The 23355-nt window shown below is 31.4% G+C and overlaps 1 protein-coding gene across 1 annotated transcript in view; it reads right to left on the bottom strand.

Annotated features, from left to right (window-relative positions):
- Positions 1 to 18470, bottom strand: part of Cad86C (Cadherin 86C) — a 107436-nt gene extending 88966 nt beyond the window's left edge. Inside the window, exon 1 of the mRNA XM_068776206.1 lies at positions 18235 to 18470. The gene's annotated coding sequence lies outside the window, so the exon portion shown is untranslated. The remainder of the gene's footprint in view (positions 1 to 18234) is intronic.
- Positions 18471 to 23355: the final 4885 nt, after the last annotated feature.

Below are 23355 nucleotides of genomic sequence, written 5' to 3'. Positions count from 1 at the left end.
CGTTCCAAGACAAGGCAATGATGATCAATGTATTTGACCCAATTTCATTTTACTGATAGAGCACATAAAAATAATACAAATATACACGAATAAAGTTAGGTAAAAGTAGCTTGTATCGTGTCAGTTTAACAGCCACATATTTTTACTACAAACCGACTAACGGATACACGAACGACGGATATATTTTTAACACGAAGGCTATTTTGCGTGAATACGGTTCATTCTAATTACTCGATGTGACCCACTAACGTTCGAGTTACGAAATATTTAGTTGTAATATAATCTTATGTTACGTTCTCTGTACGCTTAAGCGTACTCGTATCGCGTGACACATGCCATTCTGGTTTTATCCATAAAGATTTTTTTGTTAACACTTACACCTCGTGGTTGTAGTTTAATTTTTTTTTTTAAATAATAGAAACAAAACTTTATTTATGTCAGCCTTAAGATTCGAAATTTTTTTAGCTTCAATTCAGGTAAACAGACAGTATAAAGATGCGTTGTGTGATGTTTTGTATAATTTGCCGAAGCGTTTATTTTTACGTGTGTGTTACATGTATGGTTAACGCTAATGCCCAAATTTTTAGCGGGAAAAAAGTTATCAGAATATAATCTACCTAGATAGACCTACGAGATCTGGCAACAGGTAAATTTATGGACATGTTAAATTTTTAATGAACATAATACCAAATTAAGCCATAATTTTTTTTAATACAATGTTTTTGCTATATACAGAAACTAACTAATAGGATACATATAGTTACAGTTCCTCTTCTAAATTAATAGAAATATAATAGCGGCTTTATTAAATTACTAAATTAACAAAAAGAATTATTTTGGGATTTTGTACCTGAGCGCAAGGGGTATTAGTATATCGTCTCACTCACTCAAACAAGTGTATGTATCGATCTCTCTCGCCCACGTGCAAAATCTTTGATATCTTTAGAAGAAGCCTTTATTTTTGTGTTTTTAACAACCAAAAAAACTACTTTAGGGTCACAAGTCAAAAGCAGGTAGATTTTCTGATCTTACTTAAACACTAGAATAATGATAACAAAACCACAAAATTATCAACGAAATTTAAGGCACTAAGTTGCTTCTATATAGTAGAAAAAATAAATAAAATTAATTCAATCTTTCGAAACGTCACCGGCCAATATCTGAATATTAAATATAATAATCAGAACCTAAGAATTAATGGTCACAAATTATTTAAGTTTTTTTAAATAACTAATTGTTTAATTATATTCAACACCTAAAAACTATAAATATACATTTATTGCTGTAATAAGAACGTTAAACTTATCAATTTCGATCTCACGGAATTTATTCGGAACCAAAAGTGCTTACCGTAACATACCATCACATTAATTAATATTTAAAATATGTACTTGAATATTTAATTCTTAATTTCAGCGTTAAAATAATATTCCGAGTTAAAAAAGAGGTCTGAGTGTGATTATAAATATGTCGGTATCAATACAAATAAAAAGCTATGGAACCAGTTAAAAACTAACGCTAAATGACATTTGATTACTTGGTTGTTTCAATAGATTCTTTGCATAATATCGATGCTGAAAAACAAACATCGTAATCCAAGTATCGTAACAATTATTCATCACCGATTTTACCGTAGTAGATACTTTAAAATATTACTATAGGTCAATGAACTTAACATATGTGTGACGGCACACGGAAAAATGCTTCATGTTGATACAGTCTTATGTAATTGACACTTTGTGCATTAATTATACAGAATTGTCACAGCCCACAAACAAGTTTCTAGAAGATAGCAGCAGCGTCCTCTGTGTACCACAATACCACAATGCGATCGCTAAGCAGTCTGCCAAGCATGCTGATTATGCTATGTCTCTCTATAGATACCTTTGAAGGACCTTGAAGGGCTTGCAGTTGGCATTTATGGGCTGAAGCAACGATTTTTTAAGTAAAGCTACCTTTTTATTTGAGACCATTGATTTGTTAGAACAGGTGAATTTATATTTAATTTAACCAAAATGCTAAAAATAAAAACTAATTATCAAAAAAATTGTTAAATTCTTTCTCGCATAACAAGATTAATTTCGTAAATGATTGACCATTCATTTTTTTTTATTAAAACATAATTGAACTGATTTCCTATCTTTTATATTAATTACCGACCAATAAGATTAACGGTTCTATGACATTTAGAACTGTGCAGTCATCGGCTTACCCCGGGCACAATTAGCCTCGTCCATCAGTTAAGGCTATCCGTCTGTGGACTACTGCTTCGTTCCCGTGGCAACGAAGGACCACACACGACCGTTCGAGTTCCCAATACATAATTAAGTTAGCATTCAAGTTACTAGAAGAAAAGGTTAAGTGGAGTTAGTGTATTAAATCAAGTACTTAATTATTTTAACATGTAAATAGGTCCTTGACTATATATTGCTATAGTGTTTGTTAAGTTTAAAAAAAGAATGATAAAATGCCTGTGGGGTGAACTAACTTTTTAAATAAGGTTCAAGAATGGAAACCACGAATCGACAAGCACATCCTAGGACGTCCACCCACAAGATATTCACCATTGAGCATTCTACGATTGAAATAATAACGATATAATAATGTTTTAAATCTTATTATTTTTAGTAATGTATTCTTGTGTGTTTGTTGTGGTAATAGAGATCTCTTTCACCATAGCGTTTTGCACTTACTGATTTAATGGTAAATCGATGAGGGAAGCCCTCAATCCGTCCATTTGAGCCTCTACCCTGGACAACAGGTCTATGCATAGTGTCATCTACCTTTCAGCTAACTAACTTCTATAATTTATTTTGTTTCGTATAAATATGCAACATAATTAAGAATTATTTAAACTAAAGTACACAAAGGTAAAATGGAAACTATCGTAGAAACCAAAGAAGAATCGACAGCGACAAAATAGTGAAAATCACTATTTTGTCGCCGTTGCATTTTTTAATTAAGAAAATTTATTAGTAGTGGCAATCCTATATAATTGATACGCAAAGTGTGAAATATATAAGATTCTATCTCTGAAATTATATTTTTATTTGAACTACAACTGATTAATAATTTTTTTTTCATATATTATAATTTCTCACTTTACGAATTCTAACAAAGCAGTTTATATTATAGAGTATAAAGTAAAGTAACTATAATAAAGTAAAAATAATATGGTATAAAGTTCAAGGACATTTAATATTATATGAGCTATAACAACGTCGTATTAAACGGTCACATAACAGGCTTCAAAAATAATTCTTGCGGTTGATACAAAATTGTGCACTGTGATATAACACAACCCGTAACATTCGTTGCATTAGCTGTGGCGACGTAACGACTTAAGTCATGTTAGAAGCTATATAATGTATGTCAGTACTGTTACAATGAACCGGTATATCACAACGAACGCCGCGCGCATTTAAATATTGTTAAATAAAAAGGCTAAATTAAAATTGTTTATTTATATCAAGAATAGTTAGCCCAGATATACAGCATTGTTATTTATTATTGCAGGTCGTGGGTTTTATTTCAGACATTTGAATATAATGTATGAAATAAATTAAAAAACCATCATGGGATTAAAATTAGATATTTTACATTCACCGATCACAACAGGGTCCAGTAGTCGAGTTTAAATTTTCTAACTAAGAAATAATAACAAAGCAAATAAAATTAATAATAGTAAAACAAATTTTAAAGACAATTCTGTAAGTTAATGTGTGAGATATTTTAAAAAAGTTTATAAAATAGTCCTCAAAGTCAAAATTATTCTTTCGCATATTTTTCTACTTAGCAATAAGTCCGCTGTGACCTTAAGGTTTTTAAGTGGAGATCACGGATAGGAAAGCTCTGCGTAGGTCGTTTGCCAACACATTTGACATTCGCATTCCAATAAAAAATTACAATTAAAGTATATACATTTCAGAGTGATCACTTTAAACATGGTAATTGGAAATATTAGGGGGACCGGAAAGTAATGTCGTTTCTGTCGACGTATTTTACAGAAAAATCTATTAATTTGTACCGCTCCGGCATAGTAAATTTGTATATTAAAGGTTGTTGATAAAGAAATTTTAGTTAAAAAGATTAAAATCCTTTTTACTGACAAATGAGCACTAACACCTTTTTAATATTTTGCATCTGTTTTGGGTAACCTTGTAAATAGAGAATATTTGAGGAAAACCACAACTTTTAAGGTACGTAGGTTGAACACTATCTCTCGCTGTGGTTTATATTGCAATACAAAAGCGTAGACGAGCTCTCCATTCTTGGCGCCCACGAATACAACAGACGATATCGACGAAACAATTATTATCCGCGGAGCGCGATAAATCGCTTGTCTCGACGCTGACCGTTATTGCCATCGCAACATACCCTATCTGATCCTGTACTCCTGTGACATATTACTTCGAATATACCCTATTAGGTATATTTCGCTATAAACGCGACTGCGAGTCACGAGTGCCGAGTGAACCGCTAGCTTTGTTACAGTATATTGTTTCAATGTTCTCTCATTTCAGATTCAACACTTTACAAACACCATTTAAATAAAATATTCCAATATACTCGCTTTGTAACGTATGCTTAGAACGAAATTGAAAATTTTGTGCACAAGTAGCTACCCCGACGCTTTTTGTGTTTTTCAAAATTATTGGCCTGTACTGTACCACAGCAAAGGAAATAAATTAATTAAATCAATAATGTCGCTGTTTAGTAAACAATTAGAAAAACATGTTCATTACATTGTACATTAAAATACTTAGTAATTATTTAATTAAATCTTTTATTTTTTTACATTTGTACACAATTTTTTTCTTTTTCGAATGTAGTCAAATGTTTGACGGCTAGGAATTGCTTAATATTTTTCTATAGTTTTTTATGGGAAAATAAGAAGAAAACATAAACATTTTATTGTCCCAACAACCTGTCCCAGAAACCAAAATTGTAACCCCGTAGATATAAATAAGACCAGTTTAAATGTGCTTGTTAATATTTTATGTTTAATAAGAGGTCGAGAGAAAATTCTTTTCGCAAATAGTAGGCATGAACTTGTTATAAAATACATCTAGAATTTACATATAAAATGCAAAAGAACGTTTTCTTCAACCTAATATTTATGATAAGAATAACAATTACCATCATTACATGTAGTGGAGACTATAAAAGGTTAAGGTACCTATTTGCACAGGAATTATATTCGCTCAAACAAATGTAACTGGATCGTTGTTTTATTCTCACTTCGATATCAAGATCGGATTTAGATCGAGAGCGCTTTGAACTTTGAATATATTTGAATTTCAGAGGTGGACCGACGGTTCCGAGCTGTAAATTTCCAGATACATGTGTTATCTAATCTGAACACAGATTTGCGTACAATTCCTGTGTCGATGTTTAAATTATGTTGCGAGTTCATTAAGTCTTGTTTTACAAACTCAAAAGCTCGTATTTATCGTATAATTTACTTACCCATAATTGTATCTTTTATTTGACTAAGTCCGTTCCTATGGACACAAATAATACATGGTTTAACGGTCGAGGAACAATTTTGCCTAAAACTAATATTACACTTTGAAAAATATTTGAAATTTTACTAATAACATTTCTTTCATATATAATCAACACTTTTGAAACGTCCTCGGTTGAAGAGCAATCCTCTACTAGTCCTCCGGTTCCTTCAATACCTCTTGTCATCGGTCACAACAGAGATCTAAATGGTGGACAGAGTGTCTCGAAGTCAGTCTAGTCAAACTGATCTAAGTTGAATACCGGTTACAAAAATGAGAGTCCAGCGATAGAGGCCTGAGACGATGGTGCGTTGTGGGTTTGATTTCTGAAACAGGATTGCCACTGCTCAAAAACAAGTTGCCAGAGGATGGGTAGTACCATCCTCTGCGTGATGATTATGGTAATGTACTGACCAGTAATGTACTGACTCATCACGATATATCGGGAAGTATAAGGCTCAGAAATATGAAATTTGACAGAAATTTTTCTTTTGCCGAGTAGAGATTAGCTAAGATTGGATCTTAAAGGGAGTAGAGGGAGAATTCATCAAAATATAATATTCGTATTATCAAATTGCAGATTTCTTTAATGTATAAAACTTGGTGAGAATATTTTTTTAGCATGTTGAAAATTACTAAGCACAGATTTTATGAAGAAAGAAGCTGTCGAGGGATAGCTAGTTATTTATAAAAGTTTGAATTAGGAAGTATAACCCGTTACCCTAAAAGGTTAGCTTACCTAACGATTAATAGCGAAGCAATAGCTTAAGGGTCGGTGACATATTTGTGTTCTTTCAATGAATTAAAATGTATATTATTATTTTTTTTTTCAAATACACGCACCACGTTTATCCGCATTACGCGAGTGGTTGCGATAGCACCGGCAATATTTCTAGTTTTCCATATACGGGCATCTGAATGAGTTATCCAGAGACGTGTTTCGTATACAGCAGTCTCGTACGAGGTGCACGATGTCAGTACAGAAAACGTTCATGTGCCCGTCTGGCTAACAGACTGCAGCTAATTGAGCTAAGCATCGTGGACTATCGCGTAAATTCTGCTAATAAATTAAACGCAATCAATACGGAAATGTACGTAATTGCAGCGCCGGCGCCGCGTTTGAACTATTTGCTCGGGAATGTCATCAATACAACAACGTTTGGAATTGCACGAACGCTTATATCGTTGTTACTTGGTTCTTGTTTATAAGATCTTATAAGATGGTTCAATTTATTACTTGTTTACAATTTAATTAATTTTTATCTTTACAGAGGATACTTATTTTTTGTTATTTGCTACTAACACAAAGTAAATAAATGAATTTAAACAAAATTAATTATTAGTGGACTTTCGATTCATTTATTATTTATGTGACGTTTCGAATGGTGTTGGATGTCCATATATCGTAGTTGTTCCGATGTAACAAGCTTGTTATTTATTATTGTTGATCCAATCTACGTGACGAGCTCGTGATTTCTTAAGTCATTTAGTTATGTGCAGTTTTCGATTCAATTGAATTAATCTTGAGCTCCCGATTTGACGAAAACACCCAACATTAAATGAATGAATTCGAAATTTGAAAATGTTTTTTTTTTATTTCAATTACTTCATTCATTGCTAATTTTCCCTAGTGAATAGTGGTTCTTTCACGAAAATGTAGTTTATCGAATGTTATGCGGTGGTGGGTCACACAATCAAGTTCGTTTACTCCTTTGTCTTTTAAATGCATATGGCACTTTAATATTAGATAGAAATATCGCCTAAAAGTAAATTTTTTAGTTCATTAAATATTAAATAATTGAGTCCATGTGATATATTTTCGATGCCATTTCAGCTGTAAAACTGCTGAACATAATCCTCCCGTAGATTTCTAATTAGGCCGGTTGGAAGCATCCATAGTCTTCTGACGACCGTAACAAAGTTATTTGTCCACCTCGTGGGCCAATAGCCAATCCACGGTCCCAATCCTGGCACCTTAAGGCCTCAGTCCGACTTCAACTTGCCTATTCGCTGGGCTGTGTCGGTCACTTTTATTCGTGTACAAATCTTTTCATTCTGATTTGATCTTGTTCAGAAATCCAGAGCATATCTCTCTCCATAGTTTGTTCAGTGATTGTGAACAGGCCACCAAATAGTTCCAAGTATTATAATATTCTGTATAATAAAACATAAATCAACTGAAAATAATAAAATACTAAAAAACATACTATAGATTTCATTATTTTATTAAAACACAAGCTTCTTCTAGAAGAAGGTATAGGACGAAAGTGGCCAGTGTGTCGAAAGCAGCTTTATACAATTTACACAAAGCTGGGAAACGAACCCTAGATCTTGGATAATAGATCGCAGTCTATAACTACTAAGCTTGAGAGCTTCTTAAGTAAAAGTCACATAAAAAGGTAATAAAATATAAGCCGCGACATTCGTGTAAGAAAATCATTTTAAAAATAAAAGGGATTTGTCTCTTATACGCCTTCCTCAACGAAGTAAGATAATGAACTTAGTTCGCAAAGGAAGACTTAGACATTTCTTGCAACAACAATATATGGAGGTAGCAAAGAATTATTGGGCTTTCTCTTTTCTAAAAATAATATTTAATCTGTATGTACATAAAATATTTAATACTATTGTTCTATGGCATAAAATTAACGCACTGAAGTGACATTAATGTGATAACATTGAAAAAAAAATTAAAAGGTAACTGAAAATATTTTATACATGTTGTGACCTTTTACGTAAAGCTTTCTTGTACTTCTAGAAATTTATTTGACAGTTCCATTGCGTAATATAAGAAAAGGAAATTTGAAGGACGTCTGAATGTCAATCGCACTATTCACGGGCGTGAAAATTGTTAACTTTTAAATTGAACGGTCTGAGAAATTCGAAAAATAAATCATTGTTGCCAGCCACAACCCATGCGACATTTTATTACTCACGTAATATTGCTATGACATTGACTAAAATTACCATCATAAATCAGATAAATACAATTGTATTGCTAAGTATTCGGAGAAAAAATATAATTTAAATTCAAATTTATTTCAAGGCCCAAATACGATATAAATAAGAAAAAAGAAAACGTATTCGTACTGAGTTAATTTTATTAGGTCTCTATTAGGAAAAATCTTTGAGAGTGATGTCGTATAGTTAATTTTGTGTCATCCATAGTATGATAGTACAATACTGTGACTAGGGGGCGACAAATCACCATTATTATAGATAGAAACCTCGCCGGTGTTTCTTCCTCCACTTATCACAAAGCTAATGCCTTTGAAAGTGGTATAATGTTCGCCAGACTATAGCAGCAGATCAAGTCGAGAGCCTTTGAGTCGGACCGCTATACATGTTATAAGTTGCAGTTCAAGGCAAGGTTTTCTTACGGGGACCACTGCGCCAGATCTCTATCGAGCATCTGAGTGATCTAAGAACTCAACGGTTTCCCAATCTGATAATAAAGTAGTAAGTAGTGCCCCGAGCTGAAGCTACTGAGAGGACGATCATACTTTGTTACCAAAGTTTAGGCTAGACGCCTTCTGTATCTTTCAAAACTCATGGAATATGTTTATCAAAAGGAAAATAGTGACCGTCCAAATAAATATTGGATATAATGTATTAAGCGTTACGTTTGAAAAAGTGAGACCATGTAAGCATATAGTACATTTTACAATTTTACTAACAGCCGATAAACAACAGTTACTGCCTACAATTAAAAAAAGGAATATTTAAAAGCATAATAATTTTTTTCTACTGTTTTTCATAATCGTTGAACTCTTAGATTTGGAACTGTAACAGTTAAACCAAAGTGAGCTTACCAGTAAAGATATTTTATTATCAAACGGTACGCCGAAAATGTATTATAGATATTAATATTAACTTCTGTCTTCAGTATCACTTCATTTTCATCGTAAATCTGTACCATATTTAAACGTAAAAATATAGTTTAGAAATTAAAAAGAATCGTGGAGTTAAGAGCATAGCTCACAAGAAACAGCAACCGTTACATAAGAAGTCTAAAATAGCGGAGACTTGAGAAATGTTACGGGTTAAGAAAGTTCTTGTGGAACAGGAAGAATGTCTATCAACGGCTCGTGATAAGGTTAGGTCGTGAGGCAGGGCCGCAGTTGGCGTCGCGTGTTACCGACCACTCACCTGCCGGCCGAAGGTTACGAAATCATTTCGATGCTATCGCCCGCAACGGGTAATAAGACTCCAAATCGAAATTGTTACACTGCGAAGCGTCGATTTGACGCACGCTCTACTAAATCAATACGCTGTCTGTCGTAATCAACAGATGATGATCTTTCACAATGCGAGTTTTCGGTAATATATAATCGTAATATGGGGTGAATTTATAGCTAATTTGCTATTAATTAATGTAAGGTTAACTTTATACATTAATAAATGGTTTCAAATTAAAAATAACAATGCTATTTCAATACAAAAATATGATTTCAAAATTTATTTAAATTAAATATATATAAAATTTAAATTTATATATATTTATAAATAATTAGTTTAACTATCTGTTACTGCAAACTTTGCGCCGAAGTTATTTATCTGTCGCATTTCAAAATAAATAATAAAATAGCGTAACATATTTCAGAGTAATTACTTTATAAATGTATTCATCACTTTAAGATTTTTGCTGACCAATGAATGATACATTCACCCCTTTTAAAGCTTTTGCACCTATCCCTAAGTGTTATTTATATTTATTCTATTATATATTTTGGAAGTTTAATAGTATAATACCTAAATACAAGATTACTACAAACGTGAAAAAACTTTTGTCTATACCGTACCACCCTGTATGGGATGTTCTATCTATATATATGAGAATAGAAATAATTATATTAAAAAATTGAGATGTACTGGCTAGTAACAGAAATTAATTTGAGATTTTTATGACTTTTACTACTATTTACTAATCATCCTGTATTATTTTGTTGTTGGTTATAAATATTAAAAACTATTTAAACTAAATATAATTTTATCAACCGTCAGTTTGTCTTTAATTTTTAAAACTATCAATTAAAGTTTAATTTAAAAGACATAAAATAACTCCGTGATAGTATTTGTACGATTTAAATTTATAATTTAAGTTATAGAATGACGTCCGTTATCGATTGAGATTTTATTACCGGAGGGCAGCGGCGGCCAATACGTTTTATTGTCGCATCTAACTTTTAGTACATCGGTGTTGCGTCTCCGTTTTTTATTTGAACAAGCCGAGGTTATTCACATTTAGCTTATTGAATATACAGGTTTTAGGAGCGCGTTTAAGATATTTCCCTATCATTTAAATTTATTTATTTATAGCTCTCGTGATAAACGCTGTTCTTACTTATCATTTTGTATCTAACGTCAATACAGATCAAACATACTGGAATATATCGGTGTAATAATCACTTTAAAAATGAAAATTGGATAGAAAGTTCGACGGGATATGCTATAAAGGTGCTGCATAGGTTATTATCTATTACTATATTATATTTCTATGTTTTTTATTCGTTCTGAGGCATATGCGATCCAAGATAAATCGATGTTTTAATTTGTAATTGCATTTATAATTTTGTGTATTAAACTATGTTTATTATAAGTATATATGAATAAATAGAATCTACATACACATGTTTGTAGATGAATGATATATATAAGTATGTTTTGTGTATATGTACGCGTTTACTACCCGTTATTTATCCCCCTACTGTTTCCATACTATGGTTGTATGTAAAAAATGTCGCGTATGATGAGACTGTCCTATGTACGTTTTTATCACTATTTTGTAACTATGTATATATTCTCTATTGTGCACAATAAAAAATATTAAATAAAATAAAAATGAATGAAAAAATAGTATATTGCCGGCATTGATTAACGAATGAAATGAGTATTTATAAAAAAATATACGTTCACATGAATAATAATATACAAAGATATATCAATTTTAATATTAATGGTAATTGTCTACATGCTTGGCATCAACATCGTCATTTCAGCTGCAGGATATTTACTGCTGGACATAAGCCTCTCCCTAGATTTCCAACAAGACAGGTTGGAAGCAGCCTGCATTCAGTGACCTTCGACGATCTTAATAAATATTGCGGTTGCATATCTTATGCCGTGCCGGGATTTGTTCTTTACTATAGAAACTAAAAACCCCAGTGGGTGTCAATTTTGCGCACTATATAGCCTATTCAATGCTTGAACTTGACAATCCACTAGGCTATGTTAGTATTCTTCGTCTCTGGATCTCCTCATTTCTGGTTCTATCCCGTTGAAGTACTAGACGTAACCCTGAATATCTCATTTATTATTCTTCAAAATATGCCGGGAAGACAACTTAAATATACAATCTATAGAGATCTGTAAATTCTAATTTTACCTATTTCGTTAAAGTGATATATTATCAAAATGTGATGGTAATAACAATATTAAATCCGATCATAGATATTTTTAAATGCATATATAGCAATACAGAATAATAACTTGTAATTGATAGCGTAGGGTATGCCTACACTATCAATTACATGTTAAGGGGCAATTGGATGCATAACAGTATCAAGCAATTTATCCGAAAATATCAAGTTTACATCGGTTTGACGATGCATAGAGTTTTACGTAGATTTGATTTCTCCATACCAATATCTTCACACCCACTGACATAACCTTTTGAGTCATATGCGTCGCTGGCTTTTTCGATGTTTGGATACTCGTATATTTTTAGCCTATCAAATACATTTATCACAATTATGCGGACCACACAAAGCGGGTAAGGGACAGTTAGTTATTATCTAAAATTGTAGTTGTTATATATATATATACATAAATATTTCCTCATATTATCTCACTTGAAAACTACTTAATTTTGCATTAGTGTAAGTTTTTCAACAATGGTGTACTAAAACTACTTTTATAAAATGTAATCTATTTATTGTTAATAAATGTCTCAGTAAAAATTTTAAGGCGAGTTTTTTTTTGTTTACATACGAAGTAACATTGTCGCACTACAACATTCCATTGGAAATTTCTAAAGGTCGTTGCTTCCCAAGCGCATATTAGCTTTCTTATGAGATAATCAAACACAAATATTTGTTTTTTTATTCACGTGTTCATCCGGTAAGTCAAAACGAAAGCATTTTATAAAGATGCATAACCGTTTTTTGCAAAATTGAAAATATACTAAATGTTCTCTTAATTTTATAAAACTATTGAAATTTAAAGATTATAATATAATTGTTTTTTAAATAAATCATCACAATTTAAAAATTCTCGGTTATTAAAATTCAAATACTAAATGATTTAGACCTGAACACGATACAGAAATTCAGAGGAATATATTTTAAAAAGAATATAAAATTGTTTATTTAATTAATATATAATAGTTTAAAGACGAGCATTTTATTCCTAAGGTTTTATGATTAATGAATTCATTTAAAGAGTAACCCGTTACACACAAACCTTCTTTGACAACCTTTTTTTAAATTTTGTCATAATGCATACGTTGCCCATAGAACGAAAAAGATTTACGAACTCGATGAAGTTGAAAGTATACAAAATTTGTTATAGCTTCTGTTATATACGTTATGCATATTCAAAGCATATATACCAAATCATCTGAAAAAATTTCTCATGTTTTCTTATCTACATCGAATACATTTCTTACATGTATTTTCTTAACCACTACTAATGAGTTAATGTTGACGTACATTTTAATTACTTTCCAAGCAATGTGATTGATAAACGAACAGATATTTCGCGACTTATGTTATTAATCAAACCCACACTGTAACAAGTGTATTTTATTTATAAAAAAATATGTGACTAAAGACTTAGGTCACCGCGGAATTTCTTTAATGACTCACCACTAATGATTTTCAGTTAAATAGTTGTTCAAGAGTAATGTAGCCCACATTTCGACCTAGATCTGAAGGCGATATAATTAGCTAGCTACTGCTTGACCGCAGCCGGTGGTCGCAGTAATTGCCAAAAACCGGGGCGTCTTGGCTCAAGCCGCAGTCACTACTTCTTTATTACACCAAATCACGGACGCCTCGATATAAGCGCTATAAAATGTGTAGATAAAGTTGAAATGTTGTACGAATAAAGCTTTATAAGTGTTGCGTAATGATTTATGGCTAACCAACATGATTTAATATAACATTGTTAAATTACCTTTTACTATGAATAGAAAATAAAAATAACATTTCTTTGTTTACTCTTAGGTGTAAAAATATATTTTGTTTTTGACTGTACACAAAAAACTAAAAATGCTATAAATTCGAAATTTATATTTACGAAACTGTATACCTAAACCTAATTTTTTTCTTAAAGCTTGTAAGAACAACTGGAAGGACTAATGTCGATGGAAGTGACGTATGTATAACATCCAGATTCATTTCTTTGGGAGATAAATTTACATGAATGATGTTTTTGTCTAATAACCAGCTATTTACATTTAAATTAGAACCTTGAAAAACTAAAGTTTTTATCTAGATTAGCAATAATAGCTAAACACATCTAGACAAAAAAAATTTATTCTATAAGTTTTTAAAGGTATTAATAGTTCTTGCGAGGCTTTGGGCAATTTCCTTAATAAACCTAAAGATTGATTCTTCACTCTTGGCCATGTTGTGGTTTATGAGCGACGGTGCTGCTATATATACATTAATAGATACACAGAGTCATTGTTTATAGATTTAGAGGCTTTAAAAGGTGAAATTTGTGATTATTAACTTCTTCAATTAATGTATTGTTTTAAAAAAAACTTAATGTACACCCTATACAAAAATTAAATGTTTTAAAATAATATATAGCGCAATTATTATATAATAAGATAATGCGATTGCAAATATTGTGAGTATAACATATTAAAATTAATTATTGATTACTATGTTTCTATGTAGACTGTATTGCCAAAAGTAATTGACCTGTCGTATTTACAAAATATAAATTGACATAACATTTTTCATAAATATCACATTATACAGGTTGATTGAAAATATGTGTGAAAGCTTAAAAGATTTCTTCCGACAAATGATTTTGACACCTATTTTCAAACATTTGTATGTATTATTTTGACACCTATTATTTGTTAATATTACACTGTCCGTTAGACATTTTCAAAGTCTATTCTCTTCTTGTGTAGTTCTCCATTATTCTGAGATTCGTGATTTTCTCTCATTAGTTTCCTCTGTATGATGTCAACCGATCACAATTGTTGGTTACCTATACCGCATTGTAGACAGCGGTATAAGGGGGATTCGGGTGTAACCTCTGTATTGGACTGCAACCGCATGTTTATTTTTTAAACCATAAAATTAATCGAATATCCAGATATTTCCACTCATAAATCATAGTCTAAAGAACTCAATAAGCCACGGAATTATTGTAACTTGCTACTGTCATATAAATAATTAATTTAAGCAAATAGATAATAGTTGTTATTTATAATAGCAAATTAATTGTTTTATTGTAATATTGTGTGTTGACATGCCGATAGAATGACATCGAAGCATAAGGACGACATTCACATCAAACTTCAAACATGCGTATGCGCATCAATCGATAGTAGAAAAGATTTCAACGCAAACCTTTCTGTGCTTGTGTAAAGGCATCTAAAAAACCTATCATTAAAAAATTTTAATAAAATACCTGAGAACTATTAAAATTTTAATTGTCACTTATGACTTATCGACAAAATTAATAACCTTTTCCTTTTATCTTATAAACTGTTATTGACTCCACAAAATTATTTTCTTTGAATCGTTTTGTATTGTGTATCAATGTTTTAATTTGTTGGCTGATTGATATATATAGATGTAAAAGATTCAAGAGGGTAAATGAGAAGCTTATTTGCTGTTAATTATTGGATGGATGTACCATTTTTCCAAAATTCATTAGTTTCAGATATAATAAATATCGTAATTATAAAATAGTAAGTAATAAAAAGCGTTTGGGAAGTTCGAATTATTACAGATAAAATTATTTTTTATTTACTATCTGGCCCTGCAGATTTTGTACTTAATTATATGCCTGCCGCATTCCAGAAGAAAAAATATATTAATGTAACATATATCACTTAATACAGGGCGATTGGAAATAAGTGAAAAGCTTCGAAACTTTTTGCACACAAATGACCATTTTTTAAAGATTTTACACCTAAAATATTACACAGTATAGAGATTCGATTCGAAAGCTTGTAATAAATCAAAACGGAAATTGTAAAGATATATATATATATATATATATATATATATATATATATATATATATATATATATATAAAAGGAGCTGTGTGCTTTTGTAAAAGTAAAAGGCATGTAAATATATGCTTTATAATTAAAGTCGACGAATCGAATATTTTTATCGTTCATTTTAAATTTATTTAAACTCCTAGACGATTAATCTAATTACACGTAAATAATTATTTGTATAACCAGAGAATCATCATTGATTCATAAATTTGTTTCTATTCGTCGTCTTTTAGATAATGAAAGTTATCTTATTATTTTACATTCAAATCATTTGTTAAGAATAATGATAATAAAAAAGTCTATGTAACTTAAGTAAAGAAGATAAGAGATGCCAACGAATAAATTTTCGAGATATGGTAAACGTCATTAGAACTTTTCAAGTAAGATTAAACACTTAGAGCTTTATCTGGTTTTTAAATACGGCATCCACAAAGTCAATTCTTATCTCTTCAAGATAAATATCTTTCAATATATCTTTGAGGATCTCCGATTCCTTTTCTTATTGAATGATATTTTTAACTTTAACCGTATATTGTTAAGGTGAATATTTTACTTCGTTCATTTATTTAAATTGTTGTCTAAGTGTCATTTAAAGTGACCACATGCGTACTTAAATAAAAGAATGTCAGAAGATCCAATTTGACAGAAACAAGAATCGGATCGACATCCAGAGATCAAGGAATCTAAGCACGCGAATTAGAGATGAGCCCATAACAAGATCAGAGTGATTTTTGTGGCCACTATTACATCATTAGTACAGTAGAAAAGCAATCATTGTTAGCATTCTTAAACTATAATATCGTTTGGAAAAAATTCTCACTATAATAAAATTTTAACAAAATTTTTTGTCCTATGAAATTATTAAAATTAACAAGATAATGTAGAGACATAACAGAGGAGTATATTGTAATACCGTACACTGGTGCTCATAAAAGAACTACTAAGTCTATGAAGCCTAGAGAAGGTTATAACAAGCTCAAGTTTATTTCATGTGCTAAACTTACGTATATTGCTATTATTCTTAAATTTATTAATATTCTTATGCACATAAATCTTGACTTAGTTGAGATATGGTGCTGTAGGTGGTATAAATTGATACAACACGACGATGTTGAGGCAATGATAAATTTACGTTGTAGTCGCAAGCGTCTAACGAGAGACCAAAAGCCATTGTGGTGATAAGCGAACAAAGATATGTCGTTAAGATTAAGCTCTGTCCGCCACCATCTCCCAAGCGGCTCCGCGTGGTCTTTGACGTTGTTTTCCTACGTGACAACATTGTGAACCTATTAACGATAAAAGAATTGCCTTTTAAGATGTTGGTATTCGCACCACGGTGTGCCATTACTAAGAAACGACCCGAGCGGCATTTAACAACAGCGAGCCTTTGTGATGACGCGATATGACATTTGATGGGATCCGTATAAAAAAGTTGTTCATTGTTACTGTTTACTACTAGCGTATGTTTTATATTAAAAATATAATAACTCTACTCAAGACTAATTAGCATAATTCTTATCTATCGTGGCCATCAACGTTTATCTCAAATAAGACTAACAATGTATTTAAGATACAAATCTTTACTTAAAAACAAAACTGTTATTAATTACTATTTTTTGTTGACATATAGATAAAGACTTAATTAGTTTGGTTAAGTATAACCTTATATATGTTTATATATTTTTTAACGTTTATGCACGTAATATTTTACATAATAAGCATATTGTTAGGTATTCATACTATAATAAATAAATTTTAACTTCATCAGAACTTCCACCGAAGACTTTGTACTAGCTCTATCCGAGTAACTTATCACTATCAATATTTAAACGTCAACTTGTTTCATGATTTCAGCCGCTAATACTTCTATATATAGCCTATAGATTATAGAATTTTACCTTCATGTAAATACGTACTACTTAATACTAACTTTTGAATGGTAGAGCAATCATTTGACATATCTTTACATACATTTAAGATATAAACAAAAAATACCAATCATTGTCGGGTATATAATAATTTTTGTGATACAAAAAAACGCCCCGCAAACTTACCCATTGTACAGAAACCAGTTGTTGTTATTGTTGTTTTTAAAATAAATTAAACATGCTTTCGATCTATTTTGAATGTATCAGATATTTTCAATCCGTTTTATGCTATATTTTCTTTTTGCAATCCACACTTGATTATTTAAAACATATTTAATCTTAAATATCAACTTTACCCTTTGTAAATATTTACTGTTTTTAAATAAATGTTTTAATATTATCATAAACAGAGTATATACATTTGCAGTTGAGCACTTAATAAATATATTTGGAATATTATAATTTTAAAATATTATTACTATACTTTTCAACGTGATTGGTTGTTCAATGCAAGCATATACACTAGATCAATTAGAATTGTAGCAGTAGTGGAGAGGAATAGGGATAACAATTAATTAAGTCAGCAAATCAAACAGTACTCACTGTTATCACACAATTACGAAAGCTCGTAGTATCAGTTATGTAAAACAGGGCGCGCTCGCGCCATGCACTTTCGCTCCAGACAAAATCCCGCCAAAACCTCCCCCGCTTGACTTCACCCCCACACCGAAATGTTTCTCACAGTCCGCGCACTCTGACACGATGCTCTATTTATATTGTTTATGTTATGCGCGCATCTTTTGACGCAGACATGAAAGGAGTGCGACAGGCGTCCGCCTCGTCAGTCCGCCCGTGCCGTACTAGCAAACCTCGGCCGGTCGTGGCTACCGGCTTGCAGACCCGCCCGCCGGACGCCAAGGGTACCTACAAGTCCGGCGACCTATACACGCATGAAAACTTATAGATCCACTGTCGTTTCTTATTGCGCCTTTTATCGTAAGACTTGGCAGGCTATTTTTCATTTGGTAGATTGTGCGAAGCCTTAAAAATGCGAACATTTCTTTTGTTATAAAGTTCAAGTAGTTGTTAAAAATAGAAAACAAATTTATTAGTGTAATCATATTTATTAAAAGATGACCTCCGCCCGCTTTGCGTGGCCTTTACCGCCTTTTATAGTTATATTTTATAATCTCATTCTTGGTATTTTTTAACATAACAAAAAAAAGTCGGCGAAACATTTACTTAAATGGTATGGTTTTAAAAGTAATTCAGATCAAAATGTTAGCTGACCTTTATTGTCGAGTAAGGTAAAAGGAGTATTCCTACTAAATGTCAAGTCTCTAAGCCTTAAGATTTCAGAGATTAAGTGATTAGTCATTACATCGGTTGAAATCTCTTATATACAAATTAAAAACTAAAGTCTTTGTATGTGTATCCATCTTGTTTATAATATATTATAGATATCTAAACTTATATAGAATTATCCTCAACTATGGGAAATTCCAACTATAAGTTAATTATATACCTCTTATGATAATTTATAGGGAAAAGAGTTGAAAAATTGTTACACTAAAAGTTTATTTCTAAAAGTTTAAAGACGAAAATGTAAACATCAATTTTGTGTGAAAGTTAAAAACGAACTGCATCCTCCACTTATGCGAAAACTTATTTCAAGTTTCCACGGATTCGTTTTTAACTTCTACGAGAGGATCGCACAAGTCATACAGTTACGCTACTTTACAACTACTTAGCTAAAAATCTTCATATCGCGTGTTGTACTAAGGGCGCGTGTTGCCCACCTCCTGTGTAATTAGTTACCTTCGAAGTTTACTGCTTTCCAGAATACTCGCTTATAGTCAGCAGTAAAAGAACGCAAAAGGACAATAAAAGGGTGCACAGCCCTAAATCATTATTAAAAAACGAATAGGCTGTCTTAAGCACTCCAACCCACAAATCACTGCCAGCCAATTAAATCTAAATAAAAAGGTACAAAAGTTATCGGTTATTATTAGCGACCATAATCGCCAGGAACAATATTGATTAATGTCTCATATTACAGCCGCGTAATTAAGCAATACGTTATCAGAAACGTGCGATTTAACTTTTTGTTCTAAACCACATAAATGCTAATCCAAAAGGAATTACAATATTTTTTTTAATCAACGCATTCCTCTCATAGTATGCGGAGAGTGAATAATGCATTTTTGTACCTGAATTGATGTTTTAACTATTTCTTATTGGTGGTTCACTTTTTGTAAGGTAGATATCAAAAGGGTCCGACGTGACTGGGGACAGAGTTGCCCGTCGCCCGACAATGGCTAATCAAACAGCCGTATCTCATTCTGCGGGACCTTGCCGGGGCAGAACTATGTTATTTCGATTACATTTGCGTGCTCGTGAGCAAACTTTTTTTTATTCTTCGTTGTTCTGTTCTCGGCACGCCGCACAGAGGTCATTCCTTGATCCCGCGAGCCTTTGTTACGCCCGCGGAATATGAAGGGAAGTCAGCAGGTACTATTCTTGAATAAATGACTTTCTTTTATGGAATATTGAAATATCTGCAGGCTATTCGTAGCAGTGTACATCAATTTCAAAGACGGATGGAAGGCATAAATCTCGTTTGCATTTTGTGCTAGTGAATTATCGTTTATGTTTTATAAAATAACCACTTTACTATAACAGGCTGTTCGTTACGAACTGTTATAAGATTTTGGATAATGATTTTAACCGCTTGAACATTATTATTATAATACAGTAACAGCTCACAAAATAATATATGAAATTACATTCTACTTTTGTACACTTACTGTACATTTGTATACAGGTTGATTGGTAAAAAGTGTAAAAGCTTTAAAGAAATGCATGTATAGCACATTCGTAGTAAATGAATGTATAAAACACCCAATCTAAAAATGAACGGTTTAAAAAAAGCGTTTCATAAATCGAATTACTTCATAATTTTTTTAACTTAGTGTCCATACAAACTTTGCGCGGTCTAAAATTATTAGCCTGACACATACCAATAGAAAAATAAATCGATGTAACATATTGCAGAGTGATCAATTTATACAGGTTGATTAAAAATGGGTGTAACAGCTTTAAAGCTTTTTTGCTGACACATTCACCCCCTTTAAAATTTTTACGTCATCCTTTGTATCATCTATTCTATTCGACTATATGTATATATAACAGTGGGAATAGAGGAAATTTCCACTAAGATTGCTCTAATGTAACCCCTAATAAGATCAAAAAGATAAATGCCTATACCTGAAACCGAAACAACTAATGTATTAACACGCCGGTAACAAATTTTTCTCTCGCATGTCAAAGCACATATCATCAGCCATTGTTATCAGGATTTGTTACTTTCAAAGGTTTTTTTAAACGTTCTTCGGACGTGGATGGGGTTTTGTTTGGTCTTTTTGTTATAAAAAGTAATTACGAGTCACGAAGGCCGGCCAGTCTGGCGGGTGCACGCTGAGATTAATTGAATTCTTAGGTGTGAAAAGTTGGAGACGGGACATTGAACGCAAACATTTTTTTAAAAAAAAGATTTGTGTTAGTAATCGAGGTTATGCGAGAATTTCTTTTTTATAGTCTGAAATAAAACTTTGATTATCATACTTGCATTAAGAATATATTAAATAAATTATACATTCGTACGAACTCTTACTCTCTTATAATACAAAATATTATATACAATATGTCTTTTAGTGATCCCAGGCTTTATACGCCCTTTCAATCTTAATAGAACATAAATTTCTCAACGTACTTTTGTAGAATTTAATGTACAAGCCTCTCGGAAGTTACTCTGTTACGCTGCTCAACTGTTAGCGGATTTAGTATGCTTTTCAACACTATATTATATACATTACATTATACTATATACATTACTTTACTCACGATCCATTTCATATGTTAGTTACATTACAAAATGTATATGACCAGCAGTGTTAGCCCAAAGCTAGAGAACTACGACTTGCGATTGTAGGTCGCGTATTTGATTCCCGGGATACAGCAGGCAAACATCGTTTTCTGCGTACCACACTGCGTTCGCCAACCTGGCTGCCAAACGTGACGATTATGTTTGGGGGTGGTCTATGTATTGTAATGGGCGTCTATGGGCTAAAATGAAACGACGATATGTGTCATTCAAATGACGAAGTTTTATAATTAATGAGCATGATACATAAGTTTTTCATTTATTTGGTTCTCAACTCTGAATATACTTCAATATTACTAAATAGTTAAATTACGCGTTTCAAAAAAATAGTGCGTTTCTTAAAACATGGAACTCTACATACATAAATAACTTGCATAATTTTATTTGTTTTTCAAAACATTTAAAAAGTGTTTTGTTCTTTTATTTCAGTTACTTTTTCATGACATGTTTCTTTCATGAATTTGATATATTTTCATAATGTAGATGTTAAAAAGGATCTTAAATTTAATATTTAATTTCTAAACTTAACCATGAGCAATTCATACATAAAGAATTTTAAGTCTTTAGACACACTGTACACGTAGTAGAAAGAAAGGGCTTATATTAACATGAAAAACATAATGGGTGTTCTTATCGCACAAAGCAATCTTACAGACAACCATAGTACGGAAACAGAGAAAGAACGAGCGAGCGGGTTGTCGACGTGTACTTTATACGAGATATTTTAAAATGTCATAAATATACTCAAAATTATAAATACATACATTTATTTATTTAAAAATATACCTACATTTATTATTGTCATTAATAATAATAGAATAAAGTTATTATAAATAAATACATTAAGATAAAATATCTTTAAAGTAGTGAAAGGTTAATGTGCCATCTTTTAAAGGAATTTTAATGTATGTACTGAAATCATATTATACGAATAGAAAATGATGAAACTTTTAAAGTATACGGTAGATTATTCATACAATAAGTTAAATTGGCGCTAGCATTGCCAACAATCGTATATCGTGTACTATTGTTTGTTCAAACCAGTTTGTGTAACTAAAGCCAAAGTTGTTCCAAGCATGGATAGCGAACAGGACCATAGGATAAATCCTGTCCGAGAGTTACAATGTTTTGTTACATTGCCTATTAACAGTGATAGATGCAATGCTTTCAAAGCCTATGTCTGCGCGCAGATCAGTGATACCATGAGAGTTTGTCCGATCATTGAGACGGTCAGATCGAATACTGTTCTAATTTGCGCTAATAGTGATTGTAATAACCATTGCAAAATCTTGTATAGATAACGAAATAATGATTATTTTATTAAAAGATTTATAATTTAAAAATATATTCCGAATAATTTATACATGTACGATCATTTGTACATATTAATAAATAAATAAAAAGTCGACACTGCTCTTAGCATATTTCTAAAGAACTTTTTATCTTTATTTTAAACGGCGAGAAATATATTTATATAATTTTAGGTCATTTCACATAATTAAGACTTTACTTAAAATTCCAACAAATATAATGAACACATTTGTTAAAAAAATCACTAAACTAAAATGTTATTCAATGAGATTTTTTTATTTAATTAGAATTTGCATTAGATATGAAGTTTTAAAATCTTAATTAACTTTTCATTTTTTTTTAATTATAATTTGATCTATGTTATTATTATAGCACTAACGTATTTACTACGTAATATTTTGTTCGTTACAATATTCTTGTAACTTTCATTGGTGAATCTAAATAAATAAATATTTATTTAAAAATCAATG

Source organism: Battus philenor, unplaced genomic scaffold (genome assembly GCF_028537555.1).
Source record: "Battus philenor isolate CCGP_79_NKW_IND1 unplaced genomic scaffold, ilBatPhil1.0.hap1 SCAF_12, whole genome shotgun sequence".
Taxonomy (NCBI): domain Eukaryota; kingdom Metazoa; phylum Arthropoda; class Insecta; order Lepidoptera; family Papilionidae; genus Battus; species Battus philenor.
The sequence above is the reverse complement of the archived record's forward strand: the minus strand, read 5'-3'. Positions and strand labels throughout refer to the sequence as shown.